We start from the raw sequence: 9271 nt of genomic DNA on the forward strand, positions 1-9271 counted from the left end.
CATTCAACAGTTAATCCACTTGCGCACATGAGATTGGAGGACCGAGTTGCTTCTCCGTCGTAACCTTTTTCTTGAGGGAACGTTCGCTGTACCTTAATTACGTGTGGCTGGCTAGGTGATATATCGGTCGACCTGGTCGTGTCAACAAGCTCCGGCTCTCTCTCATCCCTCACCACCTACCTCTCTCTATATATATTCCGGAAGTTGGAAGGGATGAGCGCAGATAGAGCAGACAGACAAGCAAAGCGAGGGAGATGAGGTTGCTCATGCTACTCCATGGCGCGGCGCTCTTGCTGCTTCTTGCGGCCGTTGCGCATGCTCAACAGACAATGAGGACCGACCCGGCTGACGGTGAGCATGCTCGAATTTCTCCTCCGTGGGCCTTACTTGTTAGGTTTTCCGATGCTGTTCGTTTCCGAATCCATTCCGCGTAGTTCCAACATCCCCTTGGAGCTTCGTAGATTAAAAAAATCTACTGTAGGTTCTACACCTACCCCATGGCAGTGAGCGAGAAGGGGAGTCAGGAGAGGGATGAGCTGATGCGCTCTGGTGGAGGGGTTTTAATTTATTAGAGGGATGAGCTGATGCGCTCCGGTGGAAGCTTGTATGGGGGAGAGGGAGCGAGAGAGAGGAAGATGCACGCGCGCATGGAGCAACCAGCCGGCTAGTTTAAATGATTTTCCTTGGACGCTTCACTTTGGACGGTAATACCGTGTGGCGTCTTAGTGCATGACCCACTCAGGAATTACGACGTGGCTTCCCCTAAAGAAAGGAATTACCACGTGGCAACTTGGTTTGATGGCAGTTTTCATCCACCGTCCCGTTTTGAATCCGACTGTTCGCAACTTGTCCGCTCCATGTTTCTAAAATCCAAACATTTGCTCTTTTACTTGAATCTTGCTACTCCAAATACAGAAGTCAGAATGAGAAACCATGTCCCGTTTCACTCGCGATTTCTTTTCCTGTAGTCTAGATGCTCCCTCTTGGCCGTGAGATCGATCGCCATCGGACGGCTGAGCGGCGACGAGGATGACTTTCCTAACCGTTATTTTCTGTTTGTCTCATAGCGGCGGCGCTGCATGCTGTGTTCGCCAAACTCGGCCAGAAGGCGGGGCCGCAATGGAACATCAGCGGCGATCCCTGCACTGGCGCTGCCATAGACAACACCAACATCGACAACAACGACATCTTCAGGGCCGCCATCAAGTGCGAAGTCTGCACCGGCGGGCAACACCTCCGTCTGCCGCATCACTAGGCTGTAAGTGCTCTTCTTAGGCCCCGCCAACGCTCAGCATGTTTGATGGAACGCCAGATCTAGCGACGGCTTCATACTTGGATCAATGCGGGTGATTGGTAGATCGATAAGGCGTTAGCTAATGGGATGCTTGCGATGCAGGAAAATATACGCCCTGGATGCGGTGGGCCCCATACCAGAAGAGTTGCGGAACCTCACAGCCCTGATCGATCTGTATGAACTCTCAACTTGCACACCTGAAATGAAATGGTCCTAACTTATAGTCTATTGTCCTAACTTGAAACCGACAGTCTGTATATAATTCCAATTGCACACCAAATTTACTCGTCTATCTGATTCAATGTTCTTTCAGGGATTTAGGGCAAAATTACTTGACAGGGCCTTTACCATCTTTCATCGGGGATGTGCCAGTTGTTAATAACAAGAAGATCTGGAAGATGAAGATACCTCTTAAGAATAAAATCTTTGCATGATATCTTCGTCGCGGAGTCATTCTTACTAAAGATAACCTTATTAAGAGGAATTGGCATGGAAGCCCGCAATGTGTATTTTGTCACCATGAGGAGACAATAAAACATTTATTCTTTCAATGCAAATTGGCTCATTCTATATGGTCAGTCATCCAAATAGCTTCTGGCTTGTATCCTCCCTGTAGTGTTGCTAATGTATTTGGCAACTGGTTACATGGGATTGATCACAGGTTTAGAACTCTTCTCAGGGTGGGAGCGCTTGCCATTATTTGGTCGCTTTGGCTATGTAGAAATGATAAGGTTTTTAACGATAAAAGTACTTCTCTGTTGCAGGTTATCTACAGATGTACCGGGACTCTTCGTTTATGGTCCTCTCTACAACGCGTGGAGAATCGAGGCCTGTTTATGGAGGTGTGTACATGATTGAAGGCTACGGCGAGGGATACTTTTACCCAACATGGGTGGCAGCATGATCTAAGGATTGGCCCCCCTCCATATTAGGCGTTATATGGACTCTACATGTTTCGTTGTAATTCGCCTTTCTATTTTTATTTTGTGTGAGAGGATCTTATTTGGCTGTGTGCATCTTAGTCATGCAGAGGCCGGGTGTAATGCTTAAACCTTTTAAGTAATAAAGCGCCCCTTTTCGAAAAATCTTTCATCGGGGAGTTGACTGATATGAAGTTCATGTGAGATTCACAACTCAAATCATGATTCCAAGTTTGCAACAATGAATACATTTGTTTCCCCGTAATTAATCTCACAGTTCCTCTCTTCAACATATAAGGACTTTTGGTATCAATGCATTATCTGGACCTCTACCAAAGGAGCTCGGGAACCTTAAGAATCTTATAAAATTGTAAGAAATATTTGTTGTAACTATATGATTGTATTTTAGCATACAAGTTTAGATTTACTTTTGGTTTGAAGGGTAGCTATGCTGATAGCCTTCATGACTTGTAGAATATAAAGTTCGCATGCCTAACTAAAACTTTTGGTGCATTCATAGGGGCTTGGGCGGAAACAATTTTAGTGGCTCGCTTCCTTCGGAACTGGGAAACCTGGCAAAACTTGAGGAACTGTACGTATTTACTGAATTCTTGGAACTCTATAGTTCTTCTGCCAAGCCAGTTGTCTTCTTGCTTGGATTAGTCAGCCCCTTATCCAATGCGTATATTTTTCTCTGTTTCTCAATTACAGGTACATTGACAGTTCTGGCCTTAGTGGTCCACTTCCATCATCACTTTCCCAGCTTACGAAAATGAAAAAATTGTATGCCTATTAGTTGCCGTGTTGTTGATATATTATAATGCTCCACACCATTCAATCTTATGTAGTTTCCCTCTCTTTTTTTAGATGGGCATCAGATAATGATTTTACTGGGCAAATACCAGATTATATTGGTACCTGGAGCAGTTTGACTGAGCTGTAAGATCACTTATGTTCCAAGTCATAGTAATGCTGTCAAAATGAAAATACTGCATGTTATTTACACAATTTAAAAGTATATTTATTTGCAGGGAGGTTTGCAAGAATATTTTTTCAGTTTGATATAGTTGTCTACAAGCTGAGCTTTAGTTTGCGCTAAACATAAATTATGTGGAGGTGGAAGATTCATTTTAGTTACGTGAGGTTTTCTTGAACGTGCTGAATCTCCTTGTGGCCTCTTAAGAAAATTTCCATTTAATGTGTAAGGTGTTAGATTAGTACTTTCCTTTTCGGAGAAGGTGATAGTATCAGTCAATATTGAATCCACTCTCCTTTTCTTCCAAGGAATAGAGATATCTATTCTTTCACTACTTTGCTGCATTTGTCAGGAAATGATGCTTTAAATGACTAACTAGATCTATGGAACTGTAGGAGGTTTCAGGGTAATTCTTTTCAAGGTCCAATTCCAGCTACTCTTTCCAATCTTGGCCAATTGGCAAGCTTGTAAGTGCCCATTGCCGGCGATAAGAGCTAAATGTCATTCTTAAATGTGAAGGTTGCAGCAATGAAAATTAATTAATCTACTTCTGTGGTGCAGACGAATTGGTGATATATTAAATGGGAGCTCTTCTTCACTTGCATTCATCTCTAATCTGACATCTTTGAACACCCTGTATGTCATTCAGTTAATAGCTCAATTACAGTTGTAAAGATCTAAGTTTAATCCTAAAACATGTATTTTTTTTGCAGGGTTTTGCGGAACTGTAGGATATCTGATAAGCTTGTATCAATAGACTTCTCGAAATTCGCAAGTTTAAATTTACTGTAAGCATGTTATTCCGACGATGAACTATAGCCAAGTGCATTTCTTGCAAAACACTGCATTACTATAGATTATACACTGGCTGATGACATCTTCTCCTTCTGGTTTTATTATTATTATTATAGGGATTTGAGTTTCAATAATATCACAGGCCAAGTACCACAAACCTTGTTGAATCTGAACTCACTCGCCTTCTTGTATGGACTCTCTTGACTTGCAAAGTGTATTTGTACAAAAGGAAGACTTTCATCATTTTGCTAATCTATATAAATTTTGGTGTCACTAGATTTCTTGGGAATAATAGCCTTTCAGGAAGCCTTCCAAGCTCAGTAGGATCATTGCTTAAAACTTTGTATGTAATATGGTTCAATTTATTTACACAATAAAAGCAAGGCGGTGCTTATGTAATTTCTAATGGTGCTTTCGTTCTATTATTTTGTAGAGATTTTTCTTACAACCAGCTCTCAGGAAGCATTCCTTCATGGGCTAAAAATTCACAATTGTAAGTTCCAAATTCTGAAACTCCTATTACTGGATGAACCAAATCTAGCCTAAGAAAGGGCATGTTTCATCTAAAATAGGCTCCTGGGCTGACTTATTAGGCTTATATGTACACATCAAATAAGCTAGATTCCTATATAAATCTGAAAGGCTGTTTTGGTGCATATATCTAAATTATTTATAAATAAATTTAGATGCCTACGGTTCCTATTGTTTATCGAGTGAGATATTAGTCTTACAGCCTAGCACAAAATCGAGCAAATTATTTAAGAGTAACTCAACTTAGTCATAAAGATGCTATGAAGTATGAACAATGAATTCTAATTTTTGCCTGTTGATCATCCTACTTAGGAATCTGGTGGCAAACAATTTTGTGGCCGATAGTTCCAGCAACAGGTTCGTCCATATTTCAATATCTCCTCAAGATCATCATGTATGACTATTCTGTTCTCTCGCCTCGTAATTTGGGTTTAAAATGTCACTTTGTTACATTTGCAGTGTCTTACCTGCGGGGTGGGGGTGCCTTCAGCGTAATACACCATGTTTTCTTGATTCTCCAAAGTGTGAGACTTCTGCATTTTCAAATTTTAAGAATGTGCCCAATCTAGGAACTATAGACCTGCAACTGAAGTTTTACTAAACTAATACCAATATTAAATAATTTAACCTGTTTGCAGCTTCTTCCTTTGCTGTGGACTCTGGAAAATCTATAGTAGGCCCAGATAATTCTGTGTATGAACCTGATCGTGCGAGTCTTGGAGCTGCATCACTATATGTTACAGGAGCACCAACATGGGGTGTTAGCAACGTTGGAAAGTTCATGGAGGCAAATAATGGAAGTTATATAATCCACAGTCCTGGCCAGTTTCTCAATACACTTGAACCAGAACTGTTCCAGAATGCAAGGATGTCGCCGTCATCCTTAAGATACTATGGTATTGGACTAGAAAATGGAAACTATACAGTCACACTTCTGTTTGCAGAGTTTGATTTCCCAGACACCCAGTCTTGGAAGAGCAGAGGTAGAAGGGTTTTCGATATATATGTTCAGGTAGGCTGCGTTATTAAGTGACAAATTAAACAGTACCCTTAGCTAGTTATCTTATAAGCCAGCTATAAATTTATTGTTCTTATTTGTATAGGGTGAACGTAAGGAGCAGAACTTTGACATAAGGAAGGCCGCAGGCGGGAAATCTTTCACAGCTGTTAGGAAGCAGTATACTGTTCCTGTCACGAAGAACTTTCTAGATATTCATCTCTTCTGGGCTGGCAAGGGCACTTGCTGCATTCCTACTCAAGGCTACTACGGGCCTGCGATCTCAGCTTTGAGTGCAACACCAAGTACATCCCTTGACTTGAAATAATAGTTTTTTACCGACTATAATATATTCTCCAGGTTAACTTGGTAGAAACACATATTAAAGTTATGCTGAATGCAATCTTATGCGTCTTGAAATAAAAGTAACCGAAAATACTAAAGCATCAATGTGAAAAGGTTACCACTATGTGGCGATGGTTACTTGTTTAGGGGTAACTAAAAAGTAGCTTCACATTGCATGCACAAAATGACACAAGTAAGATGAAACTGTAGATGTCATCAAGATTCGCTCTAATTCCAAAAATTCAATATGTTTTAATCTCAAATGGCACATCCAATATAATATCCGTTTTCACCACTAAATCTGTCATGACGAGATTTTTGGAACTAGATCCCATGTTGATATGTTCTGTCAACTTTTTTTTGGTTAGAAGTTATCAACCTGCAGAACTTGAGTTACCAGGCTAAACATAGGTAGTTATCAGCGTAAAAAGTACATGTCATTTGAGATATTTTGGCAACTTTTTTCAAGCTCATAAGTTTTCACCTGGTAATGTGCGAGTTACCATACTATTCACACGTTGTTAGATGTACCGTCGACCTTTTTTTTTAACTTAGAAGTTACCACGCTACAACATGTGGGTTACGGGGTAGTCATAAGTAGTTATTACTTTCAAAAGTATGTCATTTGAGATGTTTAGATTTCTGTCAAAAGTATGTCATTCTAGTAGTGATAGTCTAACATTTAAGACGTAATACAGCAACCAGTTTACATATAATCATACATTTCTGACAAGTGAACTATTTATCAGATTTCACCCCTACAGTGCGTAATGCTGCAGTAAAGAAGAAAGGTAGTAAAACAGGTGTGATTGCTGGAGCTATAGTTGGCGTGGTAGTTTTAGGATTGTTAGCATTTGTTGGAATCTTTGTTTGGAGGCAGAAAAGGAGAAAACTATCGTTGGAGCAAGAAGGTATGGGATACACTAGGACCATATTTTGTTCTAACTGGGCAAAGGAGAAGTCAAAATAAACTTGTTATCTTTTGTGATGTCTTGCAGAGCTGTACAGTATTGTAGGAAGACCTAATGTCCTCAGCTATGGGGAGCTGAGGTCAGCTACTGAAAATTTCAGTTCTAATAACCTCCTTGGTCAGGGAGGATATGGATCGGTTTTTAAGGTCAGTTCATCCCATACAGTCTTAAATATCAGAAGGAAGACATCTTTATACGTTTTTTTTTTGTATTTTTAGCTTCTCCACATACATGTTGATAAAATTCCTAAAATGAAGGGAAAGTGTATCTGGAGCAAATGATGTTTGGCAGTGTGGTAACTGAAACTTCTTCCATTGCTGAAAAATATTTCCTTTTTGCAGGGAAAGTTAACTGATGGTAGGTTTGTGGCAGTGAAGCAGCTGTCTGAAACATCTCATCAGGGGAAAAAGGAATTCGCGACGGAAATAGAAACGATATCTCGGGTTCAACACCGTAATCTTGTGAAATTGTATGGTTGCTGCCTTGAGGGCAATAAGCCATTGCTGGTTTATGAGTACCTGGAGAATGGAAGCCTGGACCGTGCTCTATTTGGTACAAATTATGTTGATTGACGCAGCTAAATATCTGCAACTTCATGGTTAGTATAGACAACTAAAAATTTAAACCCACATCTGCAGGAAAAGGGAAGTCAAACCTAGACTGGTCAACGCGTTTTGAGATATGCTTAGGAATTGCAAGAGGTCTGGCCTATCTTCATGAAGAATCTAGCATCCGTGTTGTGCACAGGGACATAAAAGCCAGCAATGTCTTGCTTGATGCAAATCTCAATCCTAAGATCTCAGATTTTGGACTCGCAAAACTTTATGATGACCAGGAGACACATGTGAGCACGAAAGTTGCTGGTACATTGTAAGTGCATTTCTATCTTGCTAACCCTTTATGTTTATGTAGCATTTTCGTTTGTATGCTAATGGCGTTTATCGACGCCTTTGTCAAGTGGTTATCTTGCACCAGAGTATGCCATGAGAGGCCATGTGACAGAGAAGGTTGATGTGTTTGCATTTGGCGTCGTGGTATTGGAGACTTTAGCTGGAAGACCAAACTATTACACTACTGAGGACCAAAACAAGGTTTATATTTTCGAATGGGTAAGCTCACGGAGGAACTCTAGGCCCTATTATTTTTTATGTGCTATCGGTAAAACCCATAGTGAAAATACCTACTAAATATTGGAAATATAGAGCTCACATGTCTCCGCAGAATTTTAAATCAAACCCTCTCAACACACAGTTTGGGCATATGTGAATGCGTGCATCCTGTGCACAGTGCTTCATTTTAGCTTACCATCTCGATGCTTCCAGGTCTGGGAACTGTACGAGGACGGCCAACCTCTGGACATGCTAGACCCCAGGCTGGAGGACTTCGACCGTGAGGAGGTACTTCGGGTCATCAAGGTGGCGCTCGTGTGCACCCAGGGCTCGCCCCACCAGCGGCCGCCCATGTCGAGGGTGGTGGCGATGCTGGCGGGCGACGTCGAGGCGCCCGACTGGGTGCCGAAGCCCAGCTACATCACGGAATGGCACATCAAGGGTGGCGGCGACACCAGCTACATGAGCTCCGAGGTCAACGGGCAGTCAAGCTCGGTGCCGGCGCCATTCCTAGGCTCTGTCATCGACCAAGGCCGTTGAAATGATCCATATGGTCGATCGATCGGTCGGTCCACAGCTACTTCTTGTGGTACAGATTCATTGAGAATGCATGCAGTTTGGTGCCTCTATAGTCAGAATTTTTGCTCAAGAGGTTTCATACTTGCATTGTTTAGTAGGTTGGAGTAGGAGATAAAGTTGTATCTCTTTGGACGAGCATAAGATTTTTGCAATAATTTTGGCTTTTGACCTCGAGATTTCAAGTAGACGGAATAATGTGGGCCGTCCAATATCCATGTCATGCCAACACTTGTCCAATTGGTTCACCACAGCACATGTCAATCAAAAGGTCCTCCTTCCCCTTCTTTCAAAGAAGAAAGAACTCGTGCAAGACGGACACGCGCGCACACGAAAAATTCAGCTTGGGAACTTGTTGGGTTCTTCCCCTCTTGCTTGCAACGGCCAGCGTCTGCATGCCATGTCGGCATGTGGACGTGGGTCTTGGTTGTGGCGGTGGCTTCCTCGGTCCTCCGCATCAGCCACTCAATTCCAATCCAACATCCGAGACGCTAACTAATCAGCTAGCTAGTTGATCAAGTGGCCATTCAATAGTTGATCCACTTGGGCCAAGTTGCTTCCCCACCGTAACCTTTGCACGGTGTCGTCTACACCTGGCTGGCTACATGATCTACTGTATCCATTTCATTCGTCGTGTGAAAAACGCCCCCACCTTTCAGATGTCCCTTTTTGATCTTATATATTGTTCCGGCTTGTTCACGCCTCACCACCTCTCTCTCTCTCTCTCTCTCTCTCTCTCTCTCTCTCTCTCTCTCTC

General features: G+C 42.0%; 1 pseudogene; it reads left to right on the plus strand.

Annotated features, from left to right (window-relative positions):
- The first annotated feature begins 254 nt into the window (after positions 1 to 254).
- LOC123084412 (probable LRR receptor-like serine/threonine-protein kinase At1g56140) lies at positions 255 to 8478 on the plus strand (annotated as a pseudogene).
- Positions 8479 to 9271: the final 793 nt, after the last annotated feature.

This window comes from Triticum aestivum, chromosome 4A (genome assembly GCF_018294505.1).
Source record: "Triticum aestivum cultivar Chinese Spring chromosome 4A, IWGSC CS RefSeq v2.1, whole genome shotgun sequence".
Classification (NCBI taxonomy): domain Eukaryota; kingdom Viridiplantae; phylum Streptophyta; class Magnoliopsida; order Poales; family Poaceae; genus Triticum; species Triticum aestivum.